Here is a 20967-nt window from a genome sequence, read left to right as displayed (position 1 = left end):
TTAAAACAAAAGGTTTGAAAATGGAGGGGGAAAAGATTCTCAAAGAGTTCACAACTGCTAACATGTATACAGTGCATATATACGCCAGTAACTGCCTTACATGTGCTATGTTGGTTAATCCTCACAACGATCCTATAAAGCTGATTCTTTTTTTTCTTGTCCCCGTTTGACAGTTAAGAAAACTGAACCCAGAAGTAGCAACTAACTTGCCCAAGGTCCTAGGCAAACAAGAGGAGAATGGTCGTTCAACTCCAGCCTTTCTGATTCTAGACTCAGAATTCGTAACCACCACATCGTGCTGCCTCCAAGAGAGCCGAATTCCATTCTCATAAATAGCTCAAGGAATCAGCAAAGGCAAAAAGCCTCAGGTTCCTGCCCCGTGGCAGTGACACCAACGTTCAAAATGCAGCAGACTGCCCAGTTCCGGAGGCACTCACTCAAACACGGGCTCAGCCTGGCTACAGTCACCAGCTGGGTGGCCAAACGCTCCAGGTGCAGCAGGCCCCTCACACTGGATGCAGGGATCCAGTTGGCTAACACGGAAAAGGATGGGTCGAGGCTAACCCAGACTCCACAGAGCACTCTGTGGCCATCAGTTTCCCATCTGGAATAGGTATATCAATCTACATCCCCTAGGGGATTGTGAGGATAACAGAAAAAAAGTGTCCTTCGCGATGAGGAGCCTCAGCGTTGGTTCTTTTACATGATAATCATTTATATGCCGCGGACCTTGAGGAGGAAAGGTAGGTGGGCCCTCCAGCCAGGCCCTGCGTGGCCGTCAGCCACCCCCACGCCCGCAGGCCCAGCGAGCACCGGGTCCAGGCGCCCCCACGCGGCACCCGCGGGATGCGCCCTCGCCCCGGCGCTACGCGCTTACCAGGGCCTGCGGTTCATGCCCACCGGCGCCCGGTCCAGTGCCGCTGGTCGCACGAGCCGCCTGTGGTCAGCCATGGTACCCCCGGCTCCCCAGCCCCACCTTGGGTGGTGTGTGTTCCCGGCCGCTGGGGTCGCTAGGAGACCGCGTAGCTGTGAGCTGCCTAGACTTGCCCCGGGCGCGGAGCAGCCCAGGCGCTCCCCGCGCAGCCCGGCTTTCCCCGGGGAACACGCAGCCCGGGGAGCCCCTGCGCCGCCCAACCCGGCCGCGCCCTAGCCTTCTCCGACCCCCGGGGCGGTGGACCGTGGCCGCGGAAGCGCGAAGGATCAGGTTCTTGGTTTAATTATGTTTCAATCTGTTGGGAAGGCGTGTTCATCTTTCCGCTGAAATTTACAGTAGGCTGGACCATGGTTTTTTTGCTCACCACTATTTCAAAAAACGTTGAAGGAAGGAAACGAAGAAGGCAGCTGGTGAGAGAGCAAGAGAGGGGCGGAAAGGGAGGGAAAGGAATAGACTGATTTCTAATGGTGAGAAGGCCTTTTAGCAGGGAGTGTTTTCCTGGAGGTCTTGGAACTCCCTGGGCCACGCCGCCTCTGTAAATCGAGGGCTGCTCGTGATATCTATCTAGTCACCCGCTGATGTCCAGAGTCCCTTCTAGCTCTTGTGTTATTTGATTCTTTTGCCTCCGCTCACTTCAGCAGTGAAATGACCATCGGGTTGGCCCTGGTATGCAGATGCCCACGTAAATATGGATTGCATGAGGATGTGTTTTGGTTTTGCTAAGTTCTCTTGCTACTTCTTAGTGTTCCTGATTGAAATATTAAGCATTGCTTCCGGAGGAAACAGCAGCCAAGCATTCTCCTGTCCCAAAATTACTGCAAGTAGGTACATTGTGTCCGTTACGGTGGAATAATTTTCGTAGTCATTTAAAGATGAGCCTTCTCATCTTCAAACTCTCTGGGAATAAATTAGCTTCACCTTTGGAAATCTATTAAATATCCGGAAAGCATTAAAGGTGCCCTGACTGGTACTGGTTCCAGCATCTTCACTTGCTGTGTGTGTTAGCCACCTTTCCTGCGCACTGTGGAGAGCCCTGGAGTCCCACTGCCTGAGATGAGTCCTGGCTCTGCCACTTCATAATTATGCACCACTGGGCACAGTTACTTAAACTTTTTTTTAGTTTCATTGATTTCTTAGTCTGAAAATGGGGGAAATAATAATATCTGCCTATAGGGTTACTGGGGCATTCGATGAGATAATGAATATAAAGCACTTAACACAGTGCTGGCAGTTCAGAATCCCTCAATTACTGCTGAGAATTATTATTATCTCAGTATGAGTGATAGCTATGAAGTGTGATAGTAATATTTGCTCTGCCTACTTCACAGACTTGTTATAGGAGTCAGTTAATGGAGAAAGCTATGAATGTAATCATTGTAAGGAGGCTCAGTTGTTTTTATTATCTTTTATCTTATTATCTATATCTGACAATATCTTTGATATTTGTTTGGTTGCAAATTCAAGCTTTTATTACTTTGAGAAAATACGATTTTTCCGTAAGACAGAGGGTAAGGATCCTGTACATCTTGGTTCTAGTACTGTGCCTGGCACACCACACAATAGGTACTCATTCAACAAATAGTGTCTCTTATGCCCATGCTGGGCACTGGGGACGCAATGGAGAATAAAACTGACTTGGTCCTTGTCATCCTGGTACTTAGTTTCTAGTGTTTACTGTATGAATTAATAAGAAACCACCAAGTTTCATGACTTTTGCATCCTGACAAGTTGATATTGCTCCATGTAGTAATTTTGACTCTATATCTGGTAGGAGATAACTAACATTCTTGTTGTTTCACCACATTTCATACCTTAATTATAGTCATTACTCAGGGAATCTCGCATTCATTCTCTCTCTCTTTCTCTTTTGCAACACAAAGGTAAAATGTGTTACATACAGTAATCTACTGAGTAGCTGTTATTTGAGAGTGAGGATGATGATGTTACCGGTGTTTGTTCTCACCCTATTGCCTGGTAGTGTGACCATTTCATTTCAAAATAGAATTACTCAAATATACCCATAACAGGTTGCATAACAGGATGCAGGTATTACTGCATCTTTCCCACTCAAGGACTAATTACTGTCTCTGTAGCATTTTACTACATAGTCAGCAAAACTTAGTTCATGGTACTTTCCAGAAAAAAAAGCATTTGACCAACAAAAACAACAGAATTTTAAGATGAGAAATTATAAAGTGGTGTTGGATTGGTAGAAACCCTTGGCATCTGGACAAAGTGTTACAATCATCCCTGCAGGAGTACATTAAAGCTAGAGAACCATACCCTCAGCCCAGTTCTCACAGAATTTCTACAGATAAATTCACAATGGATGTGAGCTCACCAACAAAAATAATGAAATCCATGAGGAAACAAGGCACAATGACTAAGAAACAGCAGAAACAACAAAGAACAGAATCAGATCTTCAGAGACTTTATGTGTTGGAATGTTAAGATACAGAATATAAATAAATATGATTAGTTATGTATAAGTATATATATGTTTATGTACATAAAATAAGCATGTTTAATGTGTTTAGGAAATAATAGGGGGACTTGGAAATATGAGCAAAGTACAAGAAACTATTTTTTAAAGATAGATTTGAAAAAGAACAAAATAGAACTTATAGAAATGAAAACTATAATCATTGCAGTTTAAAACTCTGTGGATTGGTTAAACAATAGATTAGACCAACTCAAGAGAGACTTAGTAAACTAGAGATAGCTTTGAATAAATGCCCAGAGTACAGCACAGAGAGGTAAAGAAAATAGGGAAGAGAAGAGATATGACGATATGGGGGAAAGACTGAGCAAGTCTAGTATACATTTTTTTTTTAAGTAAAGAAAAGGGTGGAATTTAATTTTTATTTACAGGACCCTGCAAGATATGAAATTCCACATAGAAATAAGAAATCCTTTGATAGGAGAAGCTTCAAACAGTATGTATAGTTTGGAACTGTCCAAGAGGAGTTTCATTGTAAAAAGTGCTACAATAACAAACCACATTTAAAGAGTTCTTAGTAGAGAAACAGTAAGACAAGTTTATATCAAACATAGTATACAAGAAACAACTTTATGCCTCAGCTGTACAATCTACAAGTTCAAGGTCCCAGTAATGCCATCCTGAACTTGGAGTGTATAACCTTCAGAGGTCATTTTTGGCACTACATTTTGATCTTTCTCTTCCTCTACAGAGAAATATTTCTCAATCCAGCTTAATGAAGCTTTGTACACAGACTCATTTTCATGGTTTTGTAGGGCCTCAGTTTTGTCCACGCCTCCAAATTCTTCAATCATTATACTAAGTTTCTCAGTTTCACTTAGTTTCTCAGCAGCTTGAAAGATATTTGAAATGGCATCCAGAATAACCAGAATAATTTTGGTTATCGTTCACAGTTAAGAGTTTCATCAATGGTTCTATTATGCCACAATTAACAAAGTATACAGTCTGTTCAACTGTTCCACCACTTATATAGCTGATCACAGCCCGTACAGCTTTCTTTTTTGTCTTAAAGTCTGCCTTAAAGAAAACGCCAAAGAGAAATAGGACTAATCCATGATTCACAACTTGCTGTATCTGGTCCTGGCGGCCAGCTGTGATGTTCGACATTGTCCACATAGGTTCCCTTCAAATATTAGTTTTGGGGTTTGTTAGCAGGCTGGGAAGGACAGCAAGTGCTCCCACATCTATTACAACCTGAATCTGTTCATCTGTCCCAGTGACAATACTTCCTGTGGCTCTTAGTGCAGGAGTCACAATTGGCAATTCAGTAGCTCCTAGAAGCTTCATAAATTGGGGCACAACTCCTGTTTTCATGATCATTTCAATCCATTCATTTGGACCATCAATAAGGTAGGAAATGGCCCAGGAGGTATCTGCTAATACTTTTGGATCATTGTGATGCAGGAGACCAACTAAAGTAGGAAGAATTTGCTCAATCACATCTAACGGGGGTGCAGGATTCTTGCTGTGTCAAAGTTGTGAAAATGTCTAGGTAAGATTACGTAAGTAACCATATGCTAAAGATGACATCTCAGGAACTGCAGCAAGAGCCAACAGCGGGTCAACTGCACCACGTTTGATAACCAAGTCTCAGAAAACAGAACCATCACCTGCAAACCTAGAGTCCATGCAGCTCGTTCACTGATGTGAGCATGGGGAGATGCCAACAGAGAAATGAATGTGGGGGTAGCACCTCCATCTACCTCAGCCTTGGTCTGTTATGATGTCCTGGAAGCAACGTTAGTGAGGGCCCAAGCAGATTGAAACTGAATGGGACTACAGTCAGTTCTGCCCAAGAAGGAAACAAATTTTGGAATCAAACCAGTCCAGATTATGTCATCTATGAGGGGTTGTTTTTCGCTGGAAAGCAGTTTCCTAGCAGCTTGAATAGCTTGGAGCTGGCTTTCCAAATTGTTACTATTTATGCCTTTGACAATGTCATCAACAGACCAATTTATATTGCCCTGGTTATTGTTGTTTTCTTGCAGTGGAGAAGTAGTGTCGTCAGGAAACAAGTTTATATTTCTCTTTTTCAGCATCTGATCATCCTTCTTAGCTTTCCTCAGCTCCGCATTATCTTCTATTTGGTACTGCTTCATTTCTGTACTATCTTTCTCCTTGCTCTTGAATCTGTTAAGACAGGCAGCTGGTGAATTAGCGTTCTCATTGTGGGCATGGTTGTGAGACAAAGGGAGAAAGCTGCACAGCTGGCTCGCGCTTCCACAGGAGGCGGTGCTGGCTCACAGGCTGCAGGTCAGCTGCCCTTGAAACATCCACCACAGCCCAGCTCAAAGATGGTGTCCTGACGTGCTTCTCATCGGATTTCCATAAGAAGATGGTAGAGAGAATGGGAGAGAGGCAATATTTTAAAAGATAATGGCTGAGAATTTTCCAGACTTGATTAAAGATACAAATCATCAATTTCAGGAGGAACAATGGACCCCAAGTAAGATAAGTAAGAATAAAATCTCACTTAGCATTTCACCATGAATACAAAAAATGAATAGCTGACGTTAAAAGTAGCCAGATAGAAAAGGTAGATTACTTAAAAAGAAAAAAAATAGACTAAAAGTTAACTTCTAAAGCAATGATAGAAGGCAAAGACAGTAAAATAATCAAGGTTTGAGTGCAAACAACTGTCAATTTAAAACTGTATACTTAGCAAAACTATCTTTCAATAATATGGCTCAAAAACATTTTCAGACAAACAAAAACTGGCAGAATTTATCATCAACAGACCATAACTAAAGAAATTCTAAAGCTTGCACTTCACATAAAAGGTAAATAATCCCAAAATGAATATTAAGAAGTGAGATGGAATGTTGAACAAAAAAATATATAAATATGTAGGCATTCTTTTAAAAAATTGGTTGTATAAAATAATAATAAAGTCTAATTAGTGAAGATCAACAAAAAGAATTTATCTGAAATACTGAATTATTTTGTTTGAGAAGAGGATAAATATATTAATTAAATAAATATAAAGAAAGATGTACCAGGCAGATAGTAACCAACAGAAATCTTTTGGTTAAGATATTAACCAACCAAAGAAAAAATAGATAAATTGAACTTCATAAATATTACGAACTATTGTGTATCAAAGGACACTATTAATATGTAACAATATTAATATCAGACAGAGTAGACTTTAAGGCAAAAAAGATCATTAGAGATATATAAAGATTATTAAAAGTATCATTATGCAAAATGATAAAAGATTCAATTCACACACACATACATACACACTAGATAGAGATATACAATTCTAAACTTAATAATGTAGGTTAAAATATAAAAAGGAAAATTGATAGACCTACAAAGAGAGATTGATTAATACACTATCCTAATGGGAACATTTTAGTACAACTCTCAGTCGTAAATCAAACAGACCAAAAAAATCTGTGAGAACAAAGGATTTAAGGCTAATGGATATATGTGGAACTTTGCATCTCACAATAACAGAAAACACATTCTTCTCAAGAACATCTGAAATGTTATATTTGCAAGTTCATAAACAAGTTTTAAGACATCTCTGAGTTGGTATCATTTAACCCATATTCTCTGATCATAATGCAATTGAGTTAAATACCAATAATATAATCATATTTAAAAGCATTTATTTGAAAATAAAACACAAATAATTCATGGATCACGGAAGATATCAGAATGAAAATTAAAAAATAAATGTAAAAATATCAAAAAGTGTGGGATACAGCTAAAATGATACTTCAAATGAAATAACCTTAAATTATTAAACTAAAAAATAAGAAAGGTTAAGACCTAAATAAATGGAAAAACATCTTGTGTTCACGGATTAGAAGACTTAATATTAAGATGACAATACTACTCAAAGTGATGTATTGAGTCAACGTAATTCTTATCAAAATCCCAGTGGTGCTTTTTGCAGAAGTGCAAAAACTCATCTTAAAATTCATATGGAATTTTGGGTTAAGGGACCCAGAATAGCCAAAACAATCTTGAAAAAGGAGAACAAAGTTGGAGGACTCACATTTCCTTATTTTGAAACTTACTACAAAGCTACAATGATCAAAACCATCTATATAGACCAATGGAATAGAATTGAGAGCCCAGAAATAAACCCTAACACCTGTGGCCAATCAGTTTTTGACAAGGGTGCCAGGACCATTCAATGAAGAAAGAATAGTCTCTTCAATAAATGTTGCAGAGAAGACTGGATAGCCAAATGCAAAAGAATGAAGTTGGACTCTTACCTTATACCATGTACAAAAATCAACTCAAAAATGGAGTAAAGACTAAAATTTAAGAACTAAAACTATAAAACTCGCAGAAGAAAACATAGGTGCAAATCTGTATAACCTTGAATTTGGCAACGGTTTCTTAAATATGGTGCTAAAAGCAGAGGCAACAAAAGAAAAAGTAGATAAACTGGACTTCATAAAAATTATTACAGACTATTGTGCGTCAAAGGACACTATCAAGAGATGAAAAGACAACTTGCAGAATGGGAGAAAATATTTGCAAATCGTATATCTGATAAGAGTATAATATCCAGAACATATTAAGAAAAAAAATCCTACCACTCAACAACAAAAAGACAAAAAACCCAATTAAAAAATAGGGAAATGACTCGAATAGACATTTCTCCAAAGAAGATATACAGATGGCCAGTAGGCACATTAAAAGATGCTCAACATCATTAGTCATTAGTGAAATACAAATCAAAAGCACAATGAGATACTACTTCACACCAGCTAGGATGGCTAGAATAATGATAAATAAATAAATACAGAAAATAACAGAGGTCAGCAGTGATGTGGAGAATTGGAACCCCTGTGCATTGTTGTGGGAATGTAAAATGGTGCAGCTGCTGGGGAGGTTGGGCAGTCCTCAAAAAGCTAAACAGACTTACCATATGACCCAGCAACTCCACTCTTAGGTATATGCCCAAAAGAATTGGAAACAGAGACTCAGATATTTGTACACCAATGTTCATAGCAGCATTATTCACAATAACCAAAATGTGGAAGCAACCCAATGTCCATCAACAGATAGATGGATAAACAAAATGTGATATACACATACAATGGAATATTATTCATCCATAAAAGGAATGAAATTCTGATTCATGCTGCAACATGGATGATCCTTGAAAATATTATGTTAAGTGAAATAAGCGAAATGCAAAAGGACAAATATCGTATGACTCCATTTATACGAAATATTTAGAATTGGCAAATTCATTGAGACAGAAAGTAAGTTGGAGGTTACTAGGGATTTGACGAGGAGGAGGAATAGGGGGTTATTGCTTAACGGGTACAGAGTTTCCCTTTGGGGTGATGAAAAATTTTGGAAATAGATAGTGGTGATGGTTGCATAACATTGTGAATGTAATTAATGCCACTGAATTGTACACTTAAAAATGGTTAAAATGGCAACATTTATCTTATATGTATTTCATCACAATTTTTTAAAGTTGTAAAAAAAAAGGAACAAGAAAAGTTGAAAATTACTGAGCTAGGAATCCAACTTAACAAATTGGAAAGTAGTCAAACCCCAAAGGAAGGATATTTTTCATGTTGAGCAAACGAAGCTAGACTCAAAAGCGTATATATTCTGCTTTCATTTACACAAAGTTTTAAAACAGGGAAAATTAATTTATAGTGAGAGATGTCAGAATTGTGGTTACTTGGGGGTAAATGATGGAAAGGAGGCATGAGGGAGCCAGCTGGATGGCTGGAGATGTTCTATATCTTGATCTGAGTGGTGGATACATGGGTGCACATATGTAAAAATTCAATAAGCTGTACACTTCAGACTTGTGCACTTTACTGTGTACATTATACACTAATAGAAAAGTAAAAAACATATGGAACATATTCCATCAGGAAAATAATCCTGGAGAATTCGCTCCCCCATCATCACACATAGAAACGAGGGTCCTGGGAGTCATAGGACACCCAAAAGTCAGCAGACGTTCCCCTATCCTTTTGTGATACTCCTCCAGGGGAAGGATATTTAAAATATTTAACAACCAGTAAGACATGCGCAAGAACCAATCAGGAAAATGACTAGCCAAATTGCAGCAGGAAGGTCCTGGAGCCCCCTGACCATGCCAGGTGTACCCCTTTAATGGCTGATTTTGGAGGGGGGAAGTGGTTTCAAGGAAGTAGCTGGGGCAGGCAGGGCACAGCAGTCACTCGGGATTGCTCAGAGCAGAGGCTATTTACCAAGCAACACCATGTTTTGACAACAATTATGGTCTTAAACTGTGCTTGCTGGCTGAATATCAACTTTGTCCCTCACCCATAGCATCTCCCTAGAGATTTACCTCCACAATGCCACAGTGGCTTCTTAAAAACTTCCATGAGTGTAGTCTGCAAGCCAAAATAATAACTTAATAATGAAGGGTGAGGCGTGACACCAATAATCAACAGGAACATTTGTCACTAGGTAAGTAGCATTGAGCATAATGCCAGCTAGGGTCTTACAAATAAAACTGATGAAGTTGCTGCTCCAAAAGGTTATAGTCCAATGGATGGATGGGTCCCTGAGATCCAGCAGGCTGTTAGATTTGAGGAGATGCCTGAGGCATCTGCAATAGGCTTGACATATTCAAAGGAAGATGGGGGAGATCGCTCTATTGCTACTTTTTGGAGAATGGTAGACCATAAAGAGTGGGGGGCTGGCCCGGTGGCGCAAGCGGTTAAGTGTGCGCTCCGCTGTGGCGGCCCAGGGTTCGCCGGTTCGGATCCCGGGCATGCACCGATGCACCTCTTGTCAAGCCATGCTGTGGAGGCGTCTCATATAAAGTAGAGGAAGATGGGCATTGATGTTAGCCCAGGGCCAGTCTTCCTCAGCAAAAAGAGGAGGATTGGCAGATGTTAGCTCAGGGCTGATCTTCCTCACAAGAAAAAAAAAAAAAGAGTGGATGGGACGTGGAGATATGCTGCTGGTAGGAGTGTAGCTGGTGCAGTTACTATGCAGAGAAATCCAGCAGGACTTGATCGAAACAAGTATCCGGTATGTCTACAACTGTCTGCCCTCTGATTTCTTCCTCACCTGTCCCTGCTTTGCTCCAGCACCTGCAAGCTGCGTTTGGGGGTGGGTTCAGGTAGCAGAAGGCACTGATAGGAGACTGGGGGTGGGGGAGGGGGAAAGTCAGGGTATCTCTCTCTCCCTCTCTCTCCAAGAGGGTGTCTATATTTCTCCCTTCTCTTTCAGTCCCACCAGGCAGTCCCTATACAATTTCAGCTTCCATCAGGCTCCCGCTCCTGTTACAAGTGATTCCCGCAGTCACTGCTATTGCTAATCTCTCAGTTACCTGATATGCCATTTGGCTCTCAGCTCTCCCATCAGCTCTATACCCTACTCTCTGCATTAAAATCCCTCAGTTTTACACACTTAGAGTGGCTTTTGTTTTACTGGTAGGACCCTGACTGATACAAGTTACTTACGACCCAGCATTTCCACGGCCGGGTATAGGAATCCAGGGGAATTCTCACCCATAAGGGAAGATGTATGAGGATGTTTGTGGCAGCATTATTAGTAATATTGGTAAGTTGAGGGCAATGTGCATGTCTCTTTCTGTGATGTTCATGGATAAAAATGGATGGCTAACTAGGCATCAGTTAAAAGCAACGGTATAGATATGTACTCAGCAACATGGTGAGACTTTTTAAAATGTAGTGCTGAGTGAAGAAAGAAACAGAATGAGATTTTTGCTACAATATGATTTATATAAATTAAAAATGCATGCATACCAAACAAAAATATACATTTTATAAGAACCCATACACGGAGAAGGATATACTTCAAGCACTTAGGAATGATTGCCTATGAAGAGGGCAGAGGAATAGAAGTGGAAAATGGGTATGAAAAGGAATGCATGAATGAAGGAAGAAAAGAGAGCCTTGCATAGCCAATTGGCTCTCTCTTCTTTAATTCATGGCACATGAATTAAATCCATGGAGTGCCACGAATTGAAGAATAAAATTAACCAATGTGCTGTATCTGAAGTTGAAAAAGAAAATTACCTGAAAAATAGTTACTAGGTGGCACTGAAACATAATTTGAGAGCACATTGTGGATTGTGGAATGCTGACACAACACCTGCCCCATTAGTTTGCAGTAATAAGAACAAAAACATGGGACAGATGGTGAGGCAAGGAGCCAGAGCTAGCAGCAAGTACTGGATAAAGCAGGGATGTTGTGGAAATTCCGCTGCAATTTTTTGTGAGTCTAGTTTAAAGAAGATTCTGGGTCTCAGGATTTTCTTGTCAGTTGCCCTCAGACATGAGCAGAGATTGTAATTTGGAGTCTCACAACTGAATATGTGAGACCAAAAAATCCCGCTTCATGCTTTCAAGGGTCAACTATAGTCTCAAAGGATGAGCTGCTTTCTCAGGTGCGAGTCAGATTATGGTCAATATATCACTAAAAAATTAGAAACAAGAAACATTTTGGAGTGTGTTAGGGAGAACTTGAATTCTCACCAGTGTAATTAAATTAAAATATGACAGAAATAGAAAAGAAGCACTTAACTATGGCAGCAGGTTTTACTTTCCCTTACTTTAACTTTTAGATTTGGTATGATTTTCTTGGTCCAAAATCATTCAAGTTCTGGAAGATTCTTTGTGTAAGAGGTTGCAAGAATACTTTGAAAAATGATCATATGTAGAGCCCCAATATAATCAATATCAATTAAAAACCATATTGTATCTGTTATCCATTAAGCTTCAAGTGAGCATTGCTCTTCTCATTTTACAAATGGAGACATTCAAGTGTGTTTTGTTCATTAATTCTGGTGTTACTCCAAACATAATTAACTCCCTCTCAGGAATTAACATATTTGATGGTGTTTATTTGGGCTTTTTCACAACTGAATGTAGTGATGTTAAAGAAACATTTGTTGGAGAGGATGTGGAGAAAAGGGAACCCTCATACACTGCTGGTGGGAATGCAAACTGGTGCAGCCACTATGGAAAACAGTATGGCGATTTCTCAAAAAAATTAAAAATAGAAATACCATATGATCAAGCTATTCCACTACTGGGTATTTATCCAAAGAACATGAAATCAATAATTCAAAGAGATCTGTGCATCCCTGTGTTCATCGCAGCATTATTCATAATAGTCAAGATGTGGAAGCAACCCAAGTGTCCCTCAACAGATGAATGGATAAAGAGGATGTGGTATATATATACCATGGAATACTCCCCAGCCATACAAAATTGTGCCATTTGCGACAACATGGATGGGCCTTGATGGTATTACGCTAAGCGAAATAAGTCAGACAGAGAAAGACAAATATGGTATGATTTCACTCATATGTGGAAGATAAACAAACACATAGATAAGGAGAACAGGTTAGTGCTTACCACAGGGGTAGGGAGAGGGCAAAAGGGGTAAAGGGGTACCTAGGTATGATGACAGATAAAAACTGGACTGTTCGTGGTGAACACAATGTAGTCTATACAGAAACAGAAATAGAGTGATGTACAGCTGAAATTTACACAATGTTGAAAGCCAATATGACCTCAATAAAATAATTTTTTCAAAAAAAGAAAGAAACATTTGTTAAGTTGACCTGAATCTTTGTTTCCATAGATTGTGAAGCCAAATAAGCAATTCAAATAAAACAATAATGCTTTATTGACTTATTAGGCTCATGTCTAATGACATGAGGAGATTAAGATAATCACTCAAGCTCATGCAAACAATTAGTAGGGGAACCACGTGCTAACCCGGAGCTCTACACTTGAGTCATCCAGAAAAATGTTGACTCATAAACCAAGCTGAAGAGGCAATGTAATACAGTGGCCAAGACCAACCTGAGTTTGAATCACAGCCCCGCCACTTAATGATGCTGAGCAAGTCACCTGCAGTCTCTACACCTCCTCGGTTTCTTCTTTAGTAAAATAGACCTAATAATAGTCTGTTATAAGGCTGTTAGGGGGATACAGTATGGAGATAATCTAAAGTTGTTCTCTGCAATAGAAATATAATGCAAGCCCCAAATGTGAGCCATATACATAACTTTAAAATTTTTAGTAGTCATATTTTAAAAAGTAAAAAGAAACAGATAAAATTAATTTTAATAATATATCGTATTTAACCCAATATATCAAAAGTATTATGGTCTTAACACGTAATCAACATAAAAATATTAATGAGATTTTTACGTTCTTTTTCATACTAAGTCTGAAATGTAAACATATTTCAGTTTGGCCTCGCCACCTTTCAAGTGCTCATTAGCCACATGTGGCTGGTGGCTACCATACTGGACAAGACTAACACAAAGGAAGTACTCAAGGAATATTGGCTCAAAAACATTCCTGGGGTTTATCCATAGGTTGGTTGAATTCCTTACTCTGTTATAAGCATAGAAAATATTTGCCAGCAGCACAGGGTTGGAATCACATACAGGTCACATACTTTCTCCATTTCAGTTGTTCTTGTGCTGTTTACTCCAGGGAATAAGGTGCTGCCCTTTTTTCCTTCTGACATGAGTGGAGGGTTATTAGCCCTGGAGCTGTTCAGATGAGGGACTTTCCCTGAGAACCAAGATGAAGAGTGTAGCCTCCATAATGCATTTCACAGGATTTTTGTCCCAGTGAACAAATTGCATTAGGCTGAATAGATATTTAATGTGCTCTTATTACCACTGGAGTATACCTGGAGTGAAAATTTTATTATGAAATGTTATTTCTTTGACTTGACATGAGTAAGCACCCTTTTTCTCTCCTTCCCATCACATCCCTCCCTGATTCCTTGGGAACCTGGCCCTAAATAGGTGCAATAGATTCATCTGAATTGCCTCGTTTTTTTTTTTTTAATAATTTTATATATTCGTTTTTCCCCCTCAAAGCCCCAGTAGATAGTTGTATGTCATAGCTGCACATCCTTCTAGTTGCTGTATGTGGGACGCGGCCTTAGCATGGCGGTAGAAGCGGTGCGTCGGTGCGCGCCTAGGATCCGAACCTGGGCTGCCAGCAGCGCAGCACGTGCACTTAACTGCTAAGCCACGGAGCCGGCCCTGAGTTGCCTCTTTTAATTCTGCTGCTTGTGGCCTCATAGTTGCCTTTACCTGCCGAATTCTTGATGATCAGTGGGCTGAGCTAGGAACCCTGCCTTCTGCAGGTGGCCATGCAGATAAGTGTGAGATGAGGAGCCAGACTCCCCAGGGCCCTGGCAAGATCCTTCAGCCAACTGTCCAACTGTCTTGGAAGGACTGCGCTCAGATTTGTAGAGTGGTAGAAACAGGTTCCCTGAGCTAGAGCAAAATCTGACAGGAAAGTGCAGATAAAGAAAACTCTGTCCCTAGTCCCTGAAGGCTGAGCCAGGCTTGGAAACACAGCCTAACTGAAGATGACCTGGAGACATTCAGCCTGACCTGGGTCAACCCTGATACAGAAGAATATTTAGAGTCTTGGCAAGCACTGACCTAATAATGCTATAACCTTCCTTAAAACCTTCCACAGCTCCCCAATAGATACAGAATAAGTTCTGACTCCCCCAGCTGGCATTCAAAGCCTCCCAAATCTGACCTGCTCACGTATTTCCCTTATTTCCCACTCCTTCTCCTTTCCAATTATATTATTCTACTTTCTATTCTTTCCTTCCATACTCTTTCTTTCTTAATTTTGTTCGTGTTGTACCCTTTGCCTAAAAATCCCTTACTAGTGGGTCTCCACCACTACCTTTGAAGTCCCAGCTCTAATCCCACATCTTCCCAGAGGTGGAATCTTTTCTTCCCCCTTTTACCTTCAATAGAGCTCCCTTCATGGTCTTCCTTCTATTAAGTGTCAAGCATTTAGCATTTTTAGTGGACATTATAGATGCCTCTTCAGTAATCATTCTAGCCCTTCTTCATTGTGTAGCAGTCACTCATTTGGGCAGAATGACTGCACCCAGCTCTCATGATTAGTATAAACCACCATAATCACATTCCACCCATGACTGGTTCGGGTATGGACAGTAACCCAGCCCAAGTCAATCAGTGTATGGCATTCCCTAGGGATCTGGTGCAGATTGGTCCAGTGTCCAATGCAAGTTCAATGCCTGGGGGAAAAGAAGACTTTTCTCATGCTTTCAATGATATTTATCATTATAGTTTACAATTAATTTTTTTATTCACCAAAAATATTTGAGCTGGTTAACGTTACCACTGAATTTGAGCCATTGGAAAGCAAGAAATCATCTACCATCCTTCCTAGCTCCTAGCATGGTAGCTTACAAGGAGCTCTATAAATGCTGGTTGAATTTATGTTCAGTCTCTATGGACTTGGAGGACACACATCAAGCTCATCCACAGGCCCAGACTCCTGAGTTTGCCCTTAGAATTGTTGTACTTTACTTTCTATGATACTGACAATATATGGAACAGATGGACATCTAAAGGACTGAAATTGACCCTGAGTCATACAGGTCAATTTTTTGCTGTTCTTTGCTGTTCTTCGTACCAAGTCCAGCCAACTTTTACCTAAATGTGGACTCCAGCAGGGTGCGGCAGTTTCTAACCTACGTTTATCACACATCACCTTTGATCATCTCATTACATAAAATAAATATAACTTGAAAAGTTCCAACTTGGTCAAGGTCATAAGACATCTCAATCACTACAGAAACGTAGGAACTTAGATCATTGTGCTTACACTGGAGTGAATCATTTAATGTCTGTTTGTTTTCATCATTTTCCTTTAAAATTCTTGTGATAACTATAAAGTGACTTAAACCTGAATAGCCAGCCTGACAGGTTTCTGTTGGTTGGGGACATTAATTAAAATGTTCTTTAGTCTCTCCAAATCACTTCATATATATACAAAATTCAGACTGATTATTCCTCTTTGTTTTGGTGTCAGAGCTTATAGAAGAGTGCTGAGAGCAGGAACACTGGCACCAGACTGCCTAGATCTGAATCCTGGCTCTACTGTTTACCAGCTCTCTACTAGTAATAGTCTACTACCCATAACTAACCTCAGGAAAGTCATCCAACCTCTCTATGCCTTAGTGTCCTCCTCTGTAAAAATGAGAATTATAACAGCACTTACCTCATTGAGTTTTGTGAGGAGTAAATGAGTTATAACACGGAAGAGGCTGAGAACAGTGCCTAGCACGTACTTAAGTTCCCAGCGAATATTAGGGCTATAACTCAGAGGATTTCTGAAATGGGGAATCTGGAATTAGTCAAGAATTTCAGTGATCTGTGCATCTGGAGATTCCCAGGCCAGCTTTGCAAACCAGCAAGACATGGTAATAAGGTGGTAATATGAAGATGAAAATCAGGAAAACCACTTTCTTTTCTCTCAACAGGTTGACAATCTCTCTTGAGCCCTTAACTGGGAATCGGTACCTGTGCCTAGTTACCAGCCTCATGACCTCGGGCAAGTTATTTTATCTCTCTGAGATTCCCCGTTTTTTTCAAATGTAAAATGGGGATATAATCCCTACCTCACAGGATTGCTGTAAAGGAAGGAAAATACAGAGTGTGCCTCCCACTGTCCCTGACACACGACAGAGGCTTCCCTCTTCCTAATGCCCACCTTGATTTTATCAAGGATAGACAGCTTGAAATTACGTTTTTTTTGGTGAGGAAGATTGGCCCTGAGCTAACATCTGTGCCCATCTTCCTCTATTTCGTATGTGGAACGCCACCACAGCATGACTTGACAAGCGGAGCATAGGCCTGTGCCTGGGATCCGAACCCGCAAACTCCAGGCTGCTGAAGTGGAGCGTGCAAACTTAACCACTACACCACCAGGCCAGCCCCTTGAAATTATGTTTTAAGAACTATTTCCCTAAAATGAAATTTATCTTAATTTAATTTGACTATTTAAATCAGCCACAAGACAACTTTAAAGTAAGACTAAAATAGTCCCCAAAATGAAATAATGATGGGGCATCATTTTAAACTATTCACTTAAACAAATTCCAGGGGCCGCCCCGTGGCTTAGCGGTTAAGTCCGCGTGCTCCACTGCTGGCAGCCCGGATTCGGATCCTGGGCGCGCACCGACGAACCGCTTCTCCGGCTATGCTGAGGCTGCGTCCCACGTACAGCAACTAGAAGGATGTGCAACTATGACATACAGCTATCTACTGGGGCTTTGGGGGAAAAAAATAAATAATAAAATAAAATTTAAAAAAATAAAAAATAAAAATAAACGAATTCCAGTAGACCATTGTATATAAATGAAAACTACACATACATACACAGAATGATTTCAACTATTGTTTAATCAACTTTATAATTTAGCATTTTAAAAGAAAGTTCCTAAGTTATTTCATTGTGTAGATACTTGGCACTTCTATGTGTCAACTTTTTAGAGTGGTACAAAAACAATTTGTCTTATCTGAGTGAGGCTTCTTGCCTTTTGTAAAGTTCAACATGAGAACACCAGCAAGTTTTGTCCCTCCTTGTAAACCTAATTCTGTCCTATACAGAATACTTAAGAACGGTAATAACATTTATTGAATACTTACATAGTGCCTGACACTTACATAGCGCCAGGCTATGTAAGTATGCTTTGTATGCTTCATCTCATTTAATCCTTAAAACATCTTCATGAGGTAAGAACTATTTATAATTCCCACTTTACAGATGAAGAAACTGAGACACAGAGAGGTTAAGTAATTTGCCTAAGGTCACACAGCTACTAAATGATGGAAGCAGGATTCAAACACAAATGGGCCTGAGAGTCCACTAGTAATGTTGAACTCTATCTGAGCCCTGTGCTCCCTCTGACCCTTTTGTGTTCCAGCTAGACTCAAAGGACCATCCTGCCTATCGGAGATAAGACATGTCTTCACAATTCCTCAAGACTTTCTTCTTTACCTGCCTCTACAAAACCCCAGAAACTCTTTCTTTGAAATGTTCATTCCTCCTTAATGAGCATCTTTGCCATTGCAATAGCCTGAATAAAATCATCTCCTTAATTGTCCAGTGAGTTTTGTCTTCACCCCCACAAACTTACCCACCAAGGACAAGGTCCCCAACACCTGATAAAATAAAATCGAATTCCAAGAACCCTAAACTGTTGTCAGGTGACATCTTTTTTGGTAGAGTGGCCCCCACAGATTTCATCCATCCTCTCGTAGTCGTTTCTGAAATTTTTACCAACAGGGAGAGAAGGCAGATCCCTGAGAATATGTGAGGTAAGGTCAGTTCACAGAAAAGTAAGACTGCTAAAGCTGACAGCTGCGGCTAAAAGAGAGAGCTAAAACAGATTTGAGGTTTTGAAAACAGAACTCCTTTCCCCAAATCAATCAACCCCCCACCCTCCCAACCCCCTTCCCTCTCTCTCTATTTCAAAATCTCACCAAATGCAAAGATTGCAATAGAAAGCTTTGGCAAAACTCCCAGTCAGCATTTAAGAGCATGTGCTGTGGACCACTGAACTACTTTCTAGGATACAGAAACAAGGAAACCCCGTGTCTTGCTCTCATAGAGCTCATACAGATACAGAGCTCAGATCTAGTTGTATTCCACCCTAAGGCTCTCTGTACAGGATTGCTTCTTGAAAGCACATTGGATAAGGACAGCTGTATATGGAATACTCTAGAACAACGAATAATACACGGACAGAGATGACCCTGACAAAAAATTTCATCCCACCTTAACTAGAACCCCTAAATTCTTCCCACCTTAGTCAAAGGTTTGAAATTCAACTTTCAACAAATATTAAGAATCTACTACGTTCCAGGAACTCTTCCAGGCACTGCAAAAATAATCTCATGATCGAATCTTGCTATGCCTCGGTTTCTCCATTTTTATGGTGTCAAGAGTAAGGGATACATATTACACAATAAAAAGTTCTATATCCTCTTCTGCATGACACTTGCTTTCAATTTCTAAGAGAGAACTCTTGAGGACATACAGTGAAGATCTCCATCTTGTTTCTATAAGTCCACCATATCTGTATTGTTAGTATCCAAGATTTTACTTTTTTTCCCTTAAGATCTAGAGAATAACTTTTTTTCTAATATTACCATAAATGGTAAACAAAGCAAATTATTTTCACAGTGTCCTTGGGATAATTTTTTTTTTTTTAACATCTATTGCCAATCCTGCTCTTTTTGCTGAGGAAGATTGGCCCTGGGCTAACATCTGTGCCCATCTTCCTCTACTTTATAGGTGGATAGCCTGCCACAGCATGGCTTGATAAGCGGTGCGTAGGATCCAAACCCGCGAATCCTGGGCTGCTGAATCGGAGTGCACAAACTTAACTACTACGCCACCAGGCTGGCCCCAGCCTTGGGGCCATTTTAATAAAACTTTTAGTTAAAATAAATTTGGGAAATGTCTAGAAGAAGGGAGCAAAAATTGGTAAGATCATTAATTGGAGTACTTAGGTCATCAAGAATAATTATCTAGGTTTCTGCTGTTGTCTCTCCTTTATTACAAAAATTATGGCCCGTTTACAGGACACATGGCATTTCATAGCAAGGGTTTTAGCTTCACTCAGCGTTTTTATAGTTGTGATAGTTGTCATCATGCTTTAAAGTCTTACTTAAATTAATGAGTTATTTTTCTCAGAAGCTATGCTGCTGCTTCTTAAGAGGCAATTATTGGTAGAAGACAGCTGAGATGGCCAGGAAGTGCAGACCCCTCTGGCAAGCACACCTCAGGCATGCAGGTCCGCAGGTTCTCTCCATCTCTGCCCCGCCCAGACCGACCTGTTTGTACCATCTGCTTTCTCCCAGCTCACCTGCTGTTCCTTCCCTTGGATTCTACTGCTGCCTCTAAGGCTACTTTGTCAAACTAGCCTCTGGGCAGGGCGGGTAGCTTCACAGTGTACTGGGGGAGGAGTGATGTTCATTGTAAGGGTAAATACAAATGGAGAAAAAATGAATTTTCCCTGGTGCAATAATGAAAGAGACTTCTCCCCTGCTTTTCTTAGAACATTGACTTTAGAAAACTCTCCGCCTCTTTGAGATGTATGTAAATCTTTTTCAAAGCTAAATAAGTCTCTTACCACCTTTAAAACCCAGGAATGTCTTTCTCAAGGACCTGGGAGCCATCTCTTTGATATATCATCATCAAGAAGGATAGCATCCCTCTACCCCAGTTTCTGTGGGGAAATAGGAGCAGGTCCCTGGCTCCAAGTTGTAAAACTACCTCCTGTCCTAGAGATACAAGAAGTTTTACTTTTCCTTTAGATAAAGGCACTTGCTAAGATGGCCACCCAATTAGCAAGCGAATTTAGGATGAACTATATGTGACAAACGGTGCTGTCAGGTCCTCTTACTTGAGGACTAGTTATGGTTCATCTTGGGAGCATGTATGGAATAGGTTGTTTCTGCCTGGATATATAAGAGGGTGAGATTTTTTCTGTCTTTGCCATCTCTTAAGCAGATTTTCTGTGCTGCACATCACCTTCTGGTTCAATGCTTATTCAATAATAAAACTGTTTTCTTTCTCTTCTCCTTTTGTGGAGAGGCTTCCTGGGTCAGCAGGAGATTTTGTTTTTAATTACATTCTCCCAACATCATCAGAACCTGGAAGACAGGGCATGACTGAGTTATACACCCCTCAGGGACAGGGCCAGTTGTTCA

The 20967-nt window shown here is 40.3% G+C and overlaps 1 protein-coding gene and 1 pseudogene across 1 annotated transcript in view; one reads left to right on the top strand and one right to left on the bottom strand.

Moving 5' to 3' along the window:
• The first annotated feature begins 611 nt into the window (after nucleotides 1-611).
• The window catches only part of SCARB2 (scavenger receptor class B member 2), a 99154-nt gene continuing 78798 nt past the window's right edge, over nucleotides 612-20967 (top strand). Inside the window, exon 1 of the mRNA XM_058547289.1 lies at nucleotides 612-743. The gene's annotated coding sequence lies outside the window, so the exon portion shown is untranslated. The remainder of the gene's footprint in view (nucleotides 744-20967) is intronic.
• LOC131409266 (importin subunit alpha-1-like) overlaps nucleotides 4025-20967 on the bottom strand; it is a 32729-nt pseudogene continuing 15786 nt past the window's right edge.

Source organism: Diceros bicornis, chromosome 8 (assembly GCF_020826845.1).
Source record: "Diceros bicornis minor isolate mBicDic1 chromosome 8, mDicBic1.mat.cur, whole genome shotgun sequence".
NCBI classification, from domain to species: Eukaryota; Metazoa; Chordata; class Mammalia; order Perissodactyla; family Rhinocerotidae; genus Diceros; species Diceros bicornis.
The sequence above is the reverse complement of the archived record's forward strand: the minus strand, read 5'-3'. Positions and strand labels throughout refer to the sequence as shown.